At 35.3% G+C, this 18,786-nt stretch overlaps 1 long non-coding RNA gene across 1 annotated transcript in view; it reads right to left on the minus strand.

Annotated features, from left to right (window-relative positions):
• LOC150110681 (uncharacterized) overlaps positions 1-7,017 on the minus strand; it is a 45,949-nt gene extending 38,932 nt beyond the window's left edge. Inside the window, exons 1-2 of the long non-coding RNA XR_016548571.1 lie at positions 6,925-7,017; positions 2,317-2,396 (exon numbers count right to left, since the gene is read on the minus strand). This is a non-coding gene — a long non-coding RNA (uncharacterized LOC150110681). The remainder of the gene's footprint in view (positions 1-2,316; positions 2,397-6,924) is intronic.
• Between the last annotated feature and the right edge of the window lie 11,769 nt (positions 7,018-18,786).

Raw genomic sequence — 18,786 nt, forward strand, 5'->3', positions numbered from 1 at the left:
TCTTAGATTATTTGAATTTTTAAATTAAATTTGGTTATTAAATTAAAATTGATGGAAGAAATATTAATAATTTGAGATATGCAGATGATACCACCTTGCTAGCAGAATGCAAAGAAGATTTGGAGGAACGCATTACGAAAGTTAAAGAAGAAAGTGCTAATATGATCTTAAACCTAACCTCAAAAAAGATAAAATTTATGGCGACATGTGAACTTAATGGTTTTGAAATAGATGCGGAGAAAATGGAAGCAGTTAACAATTTTGTGCTCCTAGGATCCCGAATTGATCAAGATGGTTATGTACCGAAGAAGTTAGAAGAAGATTATTACTCGGAAAGAAAAAGCAATGACAAATTTCAGCAAGATCTTTAAAGATAAAGATATTAGCCTCACAACAAAAATCAGAATCGTGAAAGCAATGGTATTCCCTGTGGTGCTGTATGGATGTGAAAGTTGTACCCCTGAGAAAGAGTGAAAGAAGGAAGATAGATGCATTTGAATTATGGGTTTGGAGACGCTTACTAAGAATACCATGGACTGCAAAGCAAACCAATAAATCAGTGATAGACAGAATAAAGCCAGATTGCTCCCTCGAAGCTATGATCATCAAGCAAAAATTGTCATACTTCGGACATATTATGCGAGCAGATGACAGTCTGGAGAAGATGCTTGCTAAAGTTGATGGAAGCAGGAGAAGAGGAAGACCAAAAATTAGATGGGTGGATGGAGTTAAAGAAGCAACTGGAATGCGCTCGCTTGGAAATTCTGAAAGATATGGTCAGGTACAGATTTGAATGGAGAGCATATGTTTTCATAGAATCACCAAAAGTGGAAAAACTCGATGGAACATAACAACAATTGCTGCGCGTGCACTTCTGATCGCTTCGTCTCTTTTTCTAGGGATGAAAATTCCCAGTTTCCCGGAGAAGGAAAAAAAACTTCCATCTCCATATGAGACCCACTAACTTACCTTCAGTTGAAAAGCCTTTATGAAGGTTCTTCGTGTCATAGAAAGGATTTGAACCAATGAAAGGCTGTCATCGATGGCCTTTCATTGGTTCGAATTCGCACTATTCCATTTCATTGAGAAAGAAATGAAGTGGTAAGTCAAGGTAGGGTGAATCCACTCTTTTATGACAGAAGACCAGAAAGCTACAAATTTGACCGTTGACCTGTGTTACAAAACGATGTTTCTTTATCAAACCCAATTAAAATTTAGTTAAAATCCTATATTCAAGTGTTAGAATTAATGTTAAAAACCAAACCAAAACAAACAATGAAACAAACAAACAAAAAATTAGTGCACAGCTCAAAGAAGTTTCCTAGTTCTTCATATCCAAGGACCTACTCTGCCCACGGCTGGCGGAAGCGGGCATTCAGAGCATGAGGTGCATGCGGCGCCGCTACGAAGGGGGCGCCGCCGTCGGGGCACACACGCCCGGATCGTTACAGGGGCGCTTAGATAGAAATTGCATGCTGGCGGCAAAGACCCTAGCGCCGCCACCGACTATGCTTACAGAATTTTCAGCTGCTATAACCCTATGGTTTCTTAATTGTATCCACACAGTCTTATGGAATTAGCAGATGCGATTTTACGATGGTATCTCTCCGTTTTTTGACGAACAATAACTTCTTTCAAAGTGGAGTCTCCTTGAGCTTCCACAGTTCGGATGGAATGGACGATGCCCTTTTATCGGAAAGACTAAGAATCGAATTCCATCTAGGACCCAAAGAACCTTTTTAAGAGCTTACCAAGCAAGTTACTGGTCTCGTACGGAGGCAGCAGGATTCCCTCCCCCCCCCACACTTTCAATGAAACTTGGATTTTTCATCTCGTAAGCCAATCAAAATACAGGAAATTAGAAATATTTCACGAATTTCTTGCTTTACACGTAATTGAAAATAAACCAACCAAACAAACACCCATTAATATTACAGCTACAGAAACACCTGCATAACAGAAGAGAAGCTTTGCACGTGCGTAAACCAGTGTTCTTTCTTTTTTTTTAATATTTTGTTTTTTTTTAGCAGCAGGACAACTCATTAGGCTTAAGTAGTGTGAAAAGCAGTAAATAAATTTGTTTGTGTTCTATTTGGTAGTAAAATGAAGAGTTTTTTCTTATTATCTACCTCAACTAAATATGGTAACGCTTTTGACTACAGTTGTATGCACTATTTTTTTTATTAATATTTTTCCCCGGAATGGCTTCATTTTAGTTCAAATCAAGCTCAGGTGACCATTGATAATATGCAAAAACAGTTCATAAAAGCTTCCCTAATTACTTTTACATTATGTTAATGATACAGATTAAGATACCTCTTTTACTTGCCCCCAGAGACTCTTCTACACGGAGACACCTTCTATCCAAGCGATTAAAATATAGCGGTGGCAGGGTCCTAAGGTAAAATGCAATAATTATGGGAAAATTAAAAATAACAATACCACTAAATAAGAAAACATTACAATATCTTAAAATATAAGTATCAGACTTAACTTACACTTTTTTACTTATGCATATCAGAAAAAAACTTCAGTTTTTTTCCACCTTTACGAAACTCTATCCTGAAAGTAGACCGTCTAAAAATTTTTGTAACCCCAGCCAAGTAGAAGCCTTTGGTCTTTTTTTTTTATCGTTTTATCCTTACGAAATGGCTTCCCCCCCCTCCCTCTTACTATTGCATCGGTAGGCAGTCAGAAGAAATGCAATTCTTTTTGCTTGTTTGGTAGCTTTAGCCAAAGCTAGTTTACAAGCACCATAAAGGACAACCCTCCCCCTCCACCTTAGGACCCGAGTCAAAAAACATCTCTCACTAATTGTTTGTGAGTTTTGTGTGGGTGTGCAATTTTATATTGTATCCCAGGCGATGTCTCTGTGATAGAAAAAACAAATATTGTGCCTATTAAAACTGTACGAGGGTGATTTGAAAGGTTACTCTCAACACTATTGACAAGATTTTTTGTTTCTACGTTGGTACATCTGTCATAAGCATCAGTATGAAATTGCAAGTCATTCTCTCAAGTAGTTTGTTTTATACAGCTGTCTGAAGCAAAAGTGTTGTCTGTATCCCTTGAAATGGAAAAATTGATTAGAAAATTGCAGTTAGAAAATTCTTTGTAAAAGAAGGTTTAACGACAAAAGAAATTCATTCGAAGTTCATGAAAGTTTATGGGCACTCTTTTCCTTCGTTTTCGAGAATTAAGAAATGGGCTGCCGAATTTAAACTCGCTGTACCAGCCTTGAAGATGATCCATGTGAAGGACGTCCAAAAAGTGTAACAACACCAGAAATCACTGATCAGTGCACGATATGGTATTGGATGTCGGTGAGTCAAAGTGCGTGAAATTGCTGAGACTATAGGCATTTTAAAAGAACGTGTAGGATATATTTTGCATGAAGAATTGCATATGAAATAGCTTTGCAAGATTGGTGATTTGATCTGCTGTGAAAATTGTTCACAGCAGATCAAAAATGCACTCGCATGAAAATCTCTGAACAGTGTTTGGAACGTTTTAACAAGAATAAAACTGATTTTGTGCATCGAATTTTTACTATGGATGAGACTTGTATTCACCATTACACACCAGAATCCAAACAGCAGTCAAAACAGTGGACAGAAGCCGGTTGTTCGGCATCAAAGAAGACAAAGTCGGTTCTATAAGTAGGAAAGGTCATGGCATCTGTGTTTTGGGATGCTTTTGTTTATTAATTATTTTGAAAAGGATAAAACAATAACTGGGAAATATTGTTCCGATGTTTTAACCGGACTAGACGAAAAAATTCGTGAGCAAAGACCTGGTTTGCATAAGAAAAACAATCATCTTTCACCATGACAATGCACCTGCCCACAAAGGTGTTTTGGCAATGGGAAAATTAAGGGATCTGCACTATGAATTGTAACATCCACCCAATTCCCCAGATTTGGCTCCCTCTGACTTCTCTCTCTTCTAAAAACTAAACCTATTCCTCGTTGGTCAGCGTTTTTCTTCGAATCAAGAGGTGATTGCAACTGTAGAGGGGTATTTTGCAGATCTTACTGAGAACCACTACAGGGACGGGATAATGGCGCTGGAGCAACGTTGAAAAATCAAAATAATTTTGAAATTATAAATTCGTTTTTTTTTTTTCATTGTTAGGCCGAGAACTTTTCAGACCATTCTCGTATTTCATTGTGCCTGTTTTCATTGAATTAAACCCGAAGACGAAACAAACCAGTCAGAGAACACACAAAAAGTCTTATTAGTTACTACATTCCTGTTGCAATATTGTGTTATTCTGAATAACTGGTGTAGACTTATTTCCCTTTTATTTTAAAAATTATACAGTTTTGTGTCTGCATATAAACTTTATTGAAATACTTTTGATTTTTCCCTTTGAATAATATTTTAAGGCATAAGAGAAATGCAACATAATGACAAGCCTTCCAAGATTTATTTTCTTCTAAAGTTAGAACTAATATAATCATATGTTGGTGTACTAATTTATTCTAACAAAATTCTCATTCTGAAGATTAGCACTTGGAGTGATAAAGATCATCTGCTTATTTAACACAGCATGATTAAATTAACTTATTGTTTGGTTAAAATTATTGCTAATTTTATGCATTTCAGTAAACACGAAACGATCATCGCAATCGTCAAATCAAGTAAAATTATCATTACCATGCAAAGCAATTTCAATTTGATTTTAACTTGTATCTTTGGAGAAAAAGAAAAAAAAAATATATATATTTGATTAACGCTCAGAATGATAATAAAAAAAAAAACAGCTGTTAAATTAAAATAACTAACTCATTTAATTTCCTTTTCAAATAATCTGACTATTTGCAGTGTCCTAAATTATTTAATTAACCATATTTAATTGTTATTCATTTATTTAAATTTGCTAAGCAAATTTCCAACCGCTAATAAATGATCGTGGCGCTGTAATCGGCAACAGACGACTTAACACTTTCATTGCCAAGCTGAAAATTGGAATTTTGTGTGGTGGCCCATTTTTTAAATTTTTTTTCCTTCAATTTAGTTAGCGACGTTCACGCGATAACGCGTGATCGGCCGTTTGGTGACATCTCGCATTGCGCGATATCGCGTGGTTGGCAATGAACGTGTTAACAAGTAAAATTATGCTATTTTTTATGGGACTAAAATAAACTCTCTACTCATATGTACTGTGAATAAGTGGTATTTAAAATATATTCTATTTGCCTATATTTTAATTACTCTTTCGCATTATTATTATTAATTGGAATTTTTTATTTTTCGCTAATCATTTGGAACGATGTATGTGAAAATAAAGGACCGTCAACTTCAATACCATACCAGAAGTTGATATCACACTAATTCATATGCCCTTAGAATTTCTGAAAAATTCAAGAAACTCATTAACAAAAAAATATACGAATAAATAGGAAGCATGGTAAGTTGGGGGGAGGGGGCGTTGACTGCTTTATCAGGAAACCAGTGCATTCATTTACTGTAAAATGAGCTGATAGGTAGTCAATAGAATAGGAGGTGTCCATTTGCGTATTTTTGTTTCCAAACCATTTACTGACGTCATTAAAGTATTTCCTGTTTTTTTCTCAAGAGAAATTCATTTAAACTGTTTTAAGGTTTCTCAGTATTAACTGTAATTCATGCGGAACTTCCATTCATTTTCATTATTTTAGAACATGTACAGTAGAATACATTAAAAACATCAACGATGTTTTAGTTATTTCACTGAACTTCCTGTTTAATAAAATAAATAATTTGGGTGAAAATATTTTACTGCAGGTATCGATCGCGAGTATTTTCCTGAATGCTAATTGGTTGATGATGTTTCTACGTGAATTATATAATGGCTTACTATAGTTCGCCCACCGATTTCAGGTTCCTCGACACTTCTGCGCATGTCAGAAAAAGGAGAATCCATTCCGATAATAGGGTAATCAGTCTGTCTTCTGGGATGTAATAATAAACAAACTCAGTTTGTTTATTAATACAGGTCGGAAAATTTAGCTTTTCTTTTACGAACATTGTTGTTTTTAAAGTGTAACTATTTTGCTTGTATAACAGTTGGAAAAATGTACGTAGAGTGTTAATACGTGCAAATACTGCGTTCTACATAAAACAATGTCATTCCCTCCATGATAAGTTTTCTTTTATTCTGGGACTTTTTAAAACAAAATCCGATTTCATGAAGTATTTTCCTTAAAGTTTCTCTTTTCCAAAGAAAATTAATTTTTTCTTTAAGCACAGGAATCAATTTTGGAACAGTTGGCACTCTTTTCTCGACCACGTAAAATTCGTGAATAGCTCTTCTTATAACGTGTACATCAAAATCATTCAAAGCTACGGTTTCGATGGTTTTCTTTCTCTGGCGCTTTTTTTTAGGCGATTTAAATTTTGGCTTACCATCACCTTTTGATTCCCTACGAATTATTTTAAACAGTCGACCCCGATACGCCCGCAATTGCACTTGCACATTTTATGACTTAAGGGGAACAAGAAGACGGCCTTCTGGCGATTCTTTTTCGCAAAATAGTCAGCACATTATTCAATATTCTTTTGCAAGAGCTACTGAAACGTGTAACAATAGAACTTGTTGACTGTACTGGATCCATCATACAAATGAATCATTAAAAAATAATGCAAAAAGAGAACAACAAAAATCAAGCTAGTGCTAGTACAGCGACAGACAAGAAAGCACGTGATTTCGCATGTTGGCGACCAATTCGTACCTCCTTCATTTCTTTCTCCCCTTCAGCATGAATCGACTATTCTTGGCACTAAGCCAAGAAGGGATCTAGAAATGGTGGGCGAACTATACTACTTATTATGCAATACGAAAGCAAACTAAGTTAGTTCACTGAGAAAATATTGTTTACTAAAAGGGAATGAAGTATTGATTTAAAAGTGACCGAAGAGAAAATAGTTTTATTAACTTGCCTTGGCGAACTTCATATCTGCGTGGGCTGAATTATTTTCAATATAAGCAGCCACTACACTTTCTGTATGGTTCATTACGAGGATGTTAACGTGATGGCGTTACTGTCAGTTTTAAACAAGGTTTCTGCAATATGCAGACGATAACAACAAGCATGCATTGGACTGTTTTGAATTTTAGCAATTAAAGGCCATGAGTTCAGGGTGTTATTTCTGATCGGCGTGCTGTTTGCTATTAGATTTTATATGCCTGTGCTTAGCACTAAACTGCAAATCTTTGGCTTTGTAAATAGTACGTGGTGCGTCGATATATTAGATAATGGGTCACTAAAAGAAATTTTCTCGCGGGGGGTAAACTGATAAACATGGATAAATGCTATATTTAGTCGTTTTTCTTCTTTCTTTCTCAAATCGCAATATTAAGGCTTCATTGTATGGAATAGGAAGCTCATCATACGATGTTATATTTTAATGACGTAATCGTTTTTCTCTCATTTTTAACAGAAGGTGTGGTGACATGAATTTCGTAGAAATATAATTTTCTCTGAACTCTGAACAAAACAGAGCAGCAGATGGTTACATCATAGTCTTTCCCAACCAGGACATTGAATCCCTGCCCTTATCCACATTATATCCTTATATTCGTAGCACTAGATCCCTACAGACGTTTTCCCTTGGATTCAAAAACGCAAAACAATATTTTGGACTAAGAAATTTCTATAGGGTAACCAACTGGCTTTTTTTATTGCATTGTCCTGGTATTCAGAAAACATTCGTTGGAACAATTACCGTCCAATAGTTTCTATTTTTCTTTCAGGATTATACGCACGAGTTTATTCATTCTTCAAATACTTATTTCATAAGTTTATTTTTAAATTACGTTTTTACCTTATTTTATGTCTATTTATTCTTTAGTCCTCCAGTTGCTTACGCAGACACCGCCTCGATTGTAAACTTGTTGACATAAAACCCTTCATTTCTGTAATTGTTTTTCTTACATGTCAACACATCAGTACAATGGAGGAAAGTGTTTGCGTAAACAATTCGAGAATCGAAGAATAAATACGAGTAGACACGCAAAACACCGTATAAATAGTACACAAATAATATGTAAAATAACAGAAATCCTTGAAAGATTGTGTTTTGTGCTAACAAGTTATTCTAATATGATTTATCCAATTTTAAAATAGAAATCTGTTGATTAATCTGTCGCTCATGCGTCCATCACATGAGCAGAATAAATGCGCCTTTAATTAGCCAGTTGTGAATTGTATTTCTTATTCATTTGCTTCTTCTATCGTAATAATATTCAAAATGGGTTCCATGAAACGCTTTCGGTGTTTCACAAAAATATTTAAATAAAATTTTAATTTTTGTCATTTACTATTATTATTTTTCAATAATCAGTTTCAATTTCATAATCAGTTTATAGTTAATTATGTAAAAATATTAAATTTTAATTAAAAAATGTACAACAGTAACATTTTTAGATATCCCTACAAAGTAGACTTCCCTGCATCTATACTGCTTCGTGCAGCGTCGCAATGACCTCAAAAAAAAGTTTAATTGCTTCTGATATGCCCTTTTGATTTTATTATAATCCTTATTTTCTGATGTTGTTATTGGTGTTATATATATATATAAATTATTATTATTATTATAAATTTAATTCACTTTATACCTAAAATATGCACAAAAAGCATTGAATAGAGTTTCATAGAAATAATATTTAGACACATGGGGTTGGGTATTAGGTGTTGGATATTAGGTCCAATATTAGGTGTTGGAAGGTTGTTATTCTATTGCTTCCAGTTATTATTATTATTATTATTATTATTATTATTATTATTATTATTATTATTATTATTATTATTATTATTATTATTAAGATAGACTTACAAAGAGTCAGGGACTCAGCGAGGGAGACCACATGCTACACGCACCAGCTATCATACTTATTCTTGAATTCATTCACACTACTTGCACACACAACACCCAAAGGCAATGTTCTAATCACGCACCACCCTATGAGAGAATAATCTAGCTCTCATTCCCTTCTTGATCAAGAGGGGGATGAGATTTAATAAAATTTCATTTTATTAAAATGAAAAATTCCATCTACTGATATCCTGTATGATACTTTCAGAAGTTTATGTTTCAATTATATCAACCTTTCTTCCGTCTGTTTGCTAGCGTTTGCAGTCCACAAATTCTTAATCAGTCTTCATAATTTATATTCCCCAATCCCAATATTCATTTTAATCCTCTCCCCACTGTACCAGAATCACCACAGAAAACAGGAGACCAGACCTGTTCAAGTGAGGTCTTAATAAAGCCCTGTGAAGAGGTAAATGACCTCCGTAATAATAATAATATTATTATTATTATTAATATTATTATCTACTCTACTGATGATGTCCTAAGATACTTAGGATGAAATATTTACAATTAAATAATTTTCACTGTGGTTAATGCGTGTGTTTCTTTTAGTTAATAATATTATTGTTTTACAAACTCCTAGACCCCGGACTCATCAAAGGATATAGGTCAAGTTCGTTGTAGCATTGCAAATATCCTCTGAGTTGTATTTGAAATCTTTGCTACCTGGCCCCTGAACTTCAACTTCCTGTCTACTAACACTCCAAGAGCCTGATCAGTTTCTTCCAGCCTAATACCACCAATATAATACGACATTAGATATCTAATCACACCAAAATGCATGACTTTACATTTACTACATTGAACTGATGGCCAGTTTTGCGTGCCCGCAATTCCAGTCAAGTATGGTGTATCAGTCATATCCTGCCTATCTTCACATCATCAGCAAACAGCTGTATATCGCCTGTCAAATCCTTCTCAATATCATTAATGTACAGATTGAATAACAATGGATCAAGGACTGATCCTTGTGGTACACCAGTAGTTACTTTAAATCTTGCAAATTCACACCCTCCATATACCACGTTTTTGATATTTGTCAGGAAGCCATTCTTTTATTCACGCTAATATTATATAATCCAAATCCATATTCTCCAATTTATACAACATTCGTCGATGCTGTATTCTGTCAAAAGCTTTAGCAAAATAGAAAAACCCAAAAGTAGCATAGTGTATCCATTCCCCTTGTCTAGCTCAGTGGTAACATTATTGTAGAATGTGAGCAAGTTGCTCAAACATGACCTTTCCTTAGTAAAACTTACCGTTTATTATAAAGCATAGATTCTCTGTCAACCCATTTTTGTATGCAAGTTCTTAACAAATTTTTCCAAAATCTTCACCACCACTCCAGAGATATTAATAGATTGATAGTTAGAAACACCAGTCTTTGCACCACCCTTGTGCAATGGGATTACCCTACATTCTTTCCACTCCTGTGGAATCTTCTGAAACTCAAATTATATAGCCTAGTGAAAGGAATTGCTACTTCAGCTGAAGACTTTTAGCATCCGTACTGATATCTCATCAATCCCTATTGCTAAATTCTTATTTCAATTTGTGCAACAGCTCTAATATCTCCTCCTCATACGTCTGAGTTTCTTCGTCCAGTGAAGAGGTAGCAGTGAGTTCAATGTTGCATACACCAGTTGATAGCTTTTGACAAAACAGGCAATCATTAGCCATTAGGCCAAATAATGTCATCCGCATACCATCTGTATTCAGTTCAGTTATTTTTTCGTGTCATGTGAGTTTTATATTAGTCACAGAGGTAGATAATAATGCATCATTTATAACTGACTATTTAAAGAAATGATATTTGCATGTAGGTGTATTGGGATATGTGAAAATAAGGCATTTATGAAATATTATCAGTCGCTCGCATCCAGCGTCTGGTTTAATACACGTACATTCTTCTTCTCCTTCAACCCATCCGTTCCTTAGGACGGGTCGAGTCTCTAGGGGATCACTGTGAATTAATGCAGCCGACACGCCATCCCTTTGCTGCATCCCTCCCCCTTGTGGCAAGTATTTATGCCTTTAGATCTGGGTGTTCACGAGGGAGATTTGCTTGATTTGAGGGAGGGACAAAACTCCTCTACCACCTTGTGAGACCGGCTAACTCACCTTTCACTGAAAAATGTCCCGGAAAAAGTTCTTCGTGCTATAGACGGGATTCTAGTCTGTGTCTTTCCAACCAAAAGGCTCGTCTATACCAACGGAGGAAAAGCAAACACTGACCTCTTACAAGTGGCATCATGAAGTCTCTTTGCTTCGCACATCCACTTGACCTTTGGGTGTGCGTGTGTATGCTGCGAATCAATAGACAAAAGTACCTAAAGAACCTGTTGCCCCTTTGAAATTCAAAATCGTACCACTTTATTAATGTTTTTTTACTGTCAGAAATTTATGTCAGCAGAATTATAATATCAGCAAAATTTCGTACTTTCGGCAATAAAAGTTGTTCAAGTAAACCAAAAAAAAAAAAAAAAAAAATCAGTCAAATCCACTACGCCAGAGAGGATTTATTATAAGGCATACACATAGATAATGAAAGCAAATCTAATAAGTGTTAATGTCTTCTTACAAAACGCACCACGTTCTCTTCATTGTATTGCAGCATACTACAAGCTTCCCATTTGTAATGTTAGAAATCATACCTATAAATTATTAAAGGAAGAGGAACATCTGTGTTATATCCACTGAGCAAAAAGGTCTCGAAAGTCGGTACTCTGATGCTTGACTTAAGTGTGGTGACTTTCTTATGACCCTAAAATGAGAGAAAGCTTCCCATTCCATCTCCCACAATTAGAAATCAAACAAAAAGCCACAGTAATGCTAAAAATACATTTTATTATTTCGGCAGTTAAATCCATATTATTATCAACATTATTATGAATAGTATTATGCTGCACAAACTGTGTTGGCAGTAGAGGGTTACTCATGTAACATGTTCTCTCTGCTTCTTAAAGTGCTTGTGTAGAATATCAAAATACTCACTCACTAGGATAGTCCTACCTCACTCTACTGATCTGATTTGAGAATGCAATTTCTAACCAAATTCTACACAAGATTATTAACAATGCAAGCATGGATGCTGGTTACTCAATTAAAATATGTTATTATTACTATACGAAAGAGGATAATTGAGCATCTGAATCCTGTCACAAGAAGCCACACAAGTGGAAAACTGGTGTTAATAACTCCGACCCATCGTTTTCTTTTCCCGTACCCGAAGCAAAAATCTGATGGGCGTAATGTCATCGCCTGAACTTTCCTTTTATACTTTACATATATCAGCCTACACGTGTTTACTGTAATCCACTCTCATCAAGCTATCTACATAATGGCTGTGTTGACCGCGATAAACAACGGGTTGATATTCAAGCGCATTTCACTGGTCGTTAAACTATAAATATGGACTCAGAGCTAGCTTGATGAAATGCTGCCTGAGTAGCGTTCACGTTGCCGCAATTAGACACTGATACATTATATCTGCCTTCCTTACGAAAGATCTTGAGGAAAAAAAGATGCTTTTATAGAACATAACGCTGTTCTGGTACGTAAAACGGGTTTTAAAGGTTGAAAGCTGCTCCTTTCATTCAACCAGCCCAAGAGATGAAACAGCTGCCAGGATTGACTTACACCTGGAAATTCTAATCGATTTTACAAAATGTCAAGATTCTGAATATTCCCAAGTTAAAATTATCGTTTTGTGTAACCCGTGGAAAGGTTGCACATATCATATTACATGTCTAAAGACAATAGTTATTGATGTTTGAACCCCGTTGAGACAGAAAGACAGAGATACGTGATATTACATTAACTTAAATTTTGCTTATTCACTCTCCCACGTTATACTGATAACAATGGAAGACTGAAATCTTAGAGTACTTTGAGCTTCTCGTTTTTCTTTATCCCCCGAGGACCTTGTTGAGTTTAGAATTACTTACGAGTTTCGATTCTAATCTGCTGAGTAAAGCGTATTAATGACCCACTCAATTAAAATTTAGAATTACTTCCGGATTTAAATTCTAACTGTTTAATAAAGGGTATTAAATTCATTCGATTCAATTTTAGAATTCGAGTCAACTATATGACTCTTTTTGTTAAGTTATTTGCGTGTATTCTGTGGTCGGTTTATGTTTTGCTGTTGGAAATACCAAACTTGTTAGAGAACAAAAACTTAACCATCTCTCCAACTATGATTTATTTATAAAAGCTCAGTCAACGGATTTTAGTATTGTTTAAGTGTTTTTCTGTTTCGATATTATTAATAAATGTCATAAAGGTCATAACTGATGTTAGCATCATCCACCGGTCGATGTCTGTGAGCTATTGGGTGTTGTGACCTTTGAGACGTTATTCTGTCTAGTTGGTCCGCTATACCTCAGGATACATTCCGTTGTTAATGTCAAGAAGATGCAAGCGGTTATCTTGACCAAAGGGCACTCAACATGCTACTAGATAGCTGATCATAATGTTTTAACACATGAGCGTATACTTATACTGCAACGATATTCCCAAATATTTTTAAACAGTCGTTTTCATTGAATTAGTTAATAACATAATAAACTTACTCAACTATATGTTTATATCTGAAGGGATCATAGCACCGCTTACAGGGGGGAGTAGATTCTACTACGCTACCGGCCTTTATTTGAAAAAGCACTAAGGTTATCATTATTAAGCAATCGGTTTATGTTAACTTGTATCCATTAGCTGAACCATTTAATGCAATGTTATTATCACTTGGAAAGTCGTAGGAGGTCAATATCAGACTCAACTCTGCATTACTCTACAGTCCAATCAATGACATATCAATCATTAAATACATTTTGCTTGTTAACTGCATGTGTTCTCAGACAGATTTGCTTGCTTTGTGAGATGCAAAACCTAAGTTTCTGTGAGGGGAAAAAAATTTCCGTGGACGAGAGAGAATAGCTCGTCTTCAGCTGAAAAAGCCAAAGTAGGTGTTTTTCACTTAACGACTAGATTCGAATGCAAGTTTCTTCCAATCAAGGGACAATATAAATTTAAATGTCACATCGTCTTCCATTGGGGAGGGGCCTTATTTTATTTATTTTATTTTGTTTGCGAGCTTTACATTTATGGGTCATACTGGACACCATGTTGTCAGGACGGACGCTAAGTGACGCAGATAATTCGGGACAAAATAATAATAATTCGGAAGGTTTCGTATGAATCAACGTCTTTTTGATATGACCTGGTGAAAATGTCTAACTCTTAGGGCAAATATGCTCGCTGTTCTCCTAGTGATGAATTTTTTTTTTAAATATGGTAACCTTTGACACTTTTATAGGCTCTGATATTTTAAAGGACCATGGGCTTAACTGCGGAATACGACAGGCTGATTCTTACTGGCCATACATTGTAAAATGTTGAGGTGTGCAACCTAGTAGTGCGTGACGTGACGCTTGGAGGCTAAGTATAAATATTATATAGTGACATCTTCGTTTTAATGTTAATATCACGATATTACGGCAAGTCGTACTTGCCAGTTCTGGGGACTCTTTTATTCACTGTACGGACAGTAGTACGGTGCAATATCTGTTATGGCAAAGATATTGCTCTCTCTCTCTCTCTCTCTCTCTCTACAATAACTCACCTTCAGTTGAAAAGTCCTTATAAGTGTTTCTCATTTCCTAGGCGCTATTTGAACTCGCTGCATTTGCTAATGTACTCCATTTGATTGAGATAATTGAGATATCGTTCTTCTGACTTCTCTATGAAGACTGGGCAGAATATTGGTTACCGATGTGGAAACTCAGTGTGTGAGATGTTTTGTTATAATATCAGCTGCTATTGTAATATCAGCTGCTATTCAGAGACAGTCGTACTTGCCAGGATGTTTTTTGTAAATCCACATCAACTCTATCAAAAACATCTTCCATTGTTTATATATTGAATAATAGTTTTTGAAATTAAATTTATATTTCATGATAAAATACTATAAGATGTAAAGGAATTAATTATTAAAATTTTCGTAATTAAATAAAATGTTTGAATTAATAATTAAAATACTAAAAATTTAATTATGAATTATTTTACGCTTATTCAAAGAAAGGCAATTCGAAAAGTAAGTCAAATTTTTCGTGAGAGGGGGGGGTACAAAGCTTATTGAAAACGTTTGGGAATCATTGCATCGATGAAAACATATCTTTCGAAAACTTGACAGACAGGACAATGCAAATTCATTCCTTTGAACTCTGTAAGTGAAGCTAATTATCTAACAGCGCACATAATGTCGATAATACGATGGTTAATGTTTGTGAGAGCAATGCTTGTTGACAACATTTCAGATAATAGTTCCGCAGAACGGTGCAGGTTGTTTGTCTATGGCAACAAAATACGATATATTCCATAACGTTTGCAGACACTCTTGGATATCATGCGCTCTATTATGCAGTGATCACCATAGAGATCATATTAAGGTGTATGCAAAGGTCACTTAATTCTCAGCGGGTCTTCACTGAAGTTTCCGTGCATTGCCCTTAATGTTGTTATAGAACTTCCACTAAGGCAAAGATCGGAAACCAGAGGAACAGAAATTTTACCCTTTGTTATAGGAAGAGATTACGGCCATCCTTATAAAAAACAAAGAGAAAGTGGAATTCTAACTAATTAAAACAATTAAGTGTGCACATCTTCTTTGTCCTCCATACAGGCGTATTCGACGCATGTAATTGTCCAAGTATCCTTAGATTTGCAATTCTAATTTAACCTGATAAAATAGTCATCTATGTCTAACCCCATTGTTTTTTCTTCTTTAGAAAAAAACAGGTGTATCAGGTTTTCTTTTTTAAAAAAGGATCGGTTAACTTATCATGCCTTAAAAATGCGCTGAGAAAGCTAATAAAGTCCCTTGATAGGATTCGAATCTATGAACCTATTTGAATAAAACTATTCTTTGAAAAACTTTCAAGGATTATTTAGAAATTATATAGAAGGCGTACATTTCTTTTCTAGTTCCATTAGCAATGGAAAAGAAACATAGAATTAACTGGAACTCCATAACATTAACATAAACAAAAATCGCTCATCAAATGAGTTTTCACGGAGAAGGACTCAAAGACATCGCTACTAAACCGTAAGAAATGCTTCAGAGCAAGCCTCATCTGGTCAGTAAATCTCAACAAATGTTTGGTTTGTCCTGCCTGAAAACGCGTTAACAAACAATAAACAAAATGCGGAAATCACTGATGACTTGGTGAGATAGATTCAATGGTTACATTTAATGACATTCGAACTAGCCATCGGTTAAGAGTCAGGATGTCCTTAAAACCTTCTTCCATTTAGCAATTAGCTCTCAAATCCCAGCATGCATTGGTCGGAATACATTCCACTTTGGCGACGGTCATTGGTAGAGACTCTTTCCGATTCTCAAAAGGAAACTCAGGATTAAAGGCTGCTTCCTTTGGAGAACGAAAAGGCATCACAGGATTTATTTTTAATTTATAAGATAACTATTACACATTATAGAATTTGTTTGTTGTATGATTAGAAGTAACAGATTGGCATCTAGCTTCCTTTTATCGCAACATAAAGTAGCATAACGGTTTGCTTGGTCCTTCTCATTCATTAGTGAGTTACTCAAAATAAACCACACACTAATAAATGACATACACATCAACGTTACCACCATCCATTGCATTTGCTTTGAAAATGCAGAAGCAATGTTCGCTCATGCATTGAGTATAAAACAAGCTGAATCAAATTCTGGTGTTCCTGAGCTTACTCTTGAGATTAGAATTATAATGATTAGTAGATCGCATATGGAAAGCGTTAAAAGCGAATTTCAATTCAGCGGCACAAGTGATGGTCACACGGTAAGTGTTCCAATTGCACACACTGCAAGGAAATTGTGACCCACATTTGTTCAACGATGATCACTACTATGAACGATGGTTCACAGTAGCGATCATTGCTTAGTTCCTCGCTGTAATCCCGTGTGACCTGCACGAGTTACGAAAAGAAAATGATTGAGTACGAATGAATGGTGCTTATGGCTGAGTAAATATGGTGGGCGATGTCAGTTAATAAATCTGAATGGTTTCAGCTAGTCAGAGACAGCAGCGATAAAGAATCCTTGCAGATTGTTACGCGACACTGTTGGAAAACTTCAACAGCAAGAACGAAACAGCAGGAAAATGTTTTAGCGTTAAAAAAGAGTATAAATCCATCATGCATTTAGTATCATGGGGTGAGCTAATGGTTGCATGATTCCGTAATCTTTCTCTAGAGACCAAACATGAGCTTTTTCAATCCACTTCAGGTCTTTACTAAGGTCATTACTTCAGGTCTTTACTTTATTTTCGTTCCTCGAAGTGATCGCACTCCGAGGAACGAAAATAACCGTTTGTATTTGTCTTTTACCCTTTCTTTCCAACACTGAAGTTAATGAATAACTGAAAAAAAATGCTCCAGTGGTATATATAGAATCAAGAGTTTCTAAGCTCAACAGACTCCAACTGGTTGTAAATATTGAATCAGTTCTCGTGTCAGTTCACCTTTGACTTCAAATGATGTAATAACACGAAATGAATTCTATTCTTAGTACTTCTCTTCCCCAACCTTTCATTTAAATCTACCAACTATTCAACGGACTATTGGCAGTATGCAAATAGCACAGACTACTACGAAGTAGTTAACAGGCAAAAGTGCATTATACGTATTTATTTAGGGAGTTGAATGTTCATCTGCCAACTGAGGTGCGCTAATGTATTAGTAACGAAGGTTATATACTTAATTACTATTGTCTAGCTAGTAAAGATACAAAAGCTTTAAACTATCATTGAAAACAAACGAAGTAATGACGTCACGAAGAGCTATTTCCGGTTTTCCTCCGGAAAAGGATTGCGCATGATTCTTAGTGACCTACTTTGTCTTTATAGTTGTTTGACCTATTCCTACAGTGAGAAAACGAATATTGGAGTCTGTTCACCTCCCATCATCTTCCGGCTTGTGTTATTTGCCTCTTCTAGTACCAATAAAGATTTCCAACTTTCAACAAAAAATATACCAACAGAATTAGTTTCTCTTCGTTTCGAATGATCCTGAGTACACGTCATGAGTTTATTTTCGCTCAGGAGTTGATTTTAAAAACAAATTCTGAGATCTATTTGGTTAATATAAAAAACTGTGTTTTAATTTTACAACTGATTGTTTTCATTTCTTCCTATAATGTATCACGAAACAGTGTTCGATGACGTCACCGATACTCGTGCCACCTATCTGAACAATGATCAAAATATTAACCTGAAAATGCTGGTTAATATTTATAACGGAAAACTTCGTCATTATTTGCACCATCTATTTTTCAAAGCGTATTAAATTTGAATATCTTTTTATTTTTTATCATTGTTAACTTTTCTACTATTTATTACGCTTTTCGCACTTCCTGGAGGGATTTATAAGCAATTTCCATAATCCAAGTGATCAAAATATTTTGAAAATGTTTTTCGGCAGCAAGGACTGAAAATAAAACCAACACTCGCGTTATTTCAAGAACATAGCGACATTCAAAATCAATAAATCTCTCTCCGGGATTCTTGTTTCTAAATTTAGCTGCTTTACGAAGAAATCTGAAAGCAAGCTACAAAAGAAAACGGAGTTCATTCACCTTACATAACTACTCCCTCATCCTCAATCCTTCATTTGACTCAGGATTAGTGAAAGATAATAAATATCCGTCTAATTAAAACGCGGACTTCTTAAATACCTCAGAGATTTATTAATGACGAAGTACTTTATCGCAAGAATAAAAATTCCTTCAACATTACCAGCCTAAGCAGTAAGATGTCAATGTCCGGTTTTCGCACTTAATGCAGGTTGATCACGTTTTAGTTTAAGAGAAGCTGCCATTATTGGCTATATAATGAGAGAGAGAGAGAGAGAGAGAGAGAGATT

The sequence above is a fragment of the Typopeltis vanoorti genome, chromosome 1 (genome assembly GCF_054136105.1).
Source record: "Typopeltis vanoorti isolate ZY-2024b chromosome 1, IOZ_Tvanoo_1.0, whole genome shotgun sequence".
Taxonomy (NCBI): Eukaryota; Metazoa; Arthropoda; class Arachnida; order Uropygi; family Thelyphonidae; genus Typopeltis; species Typopeltis vanoorti.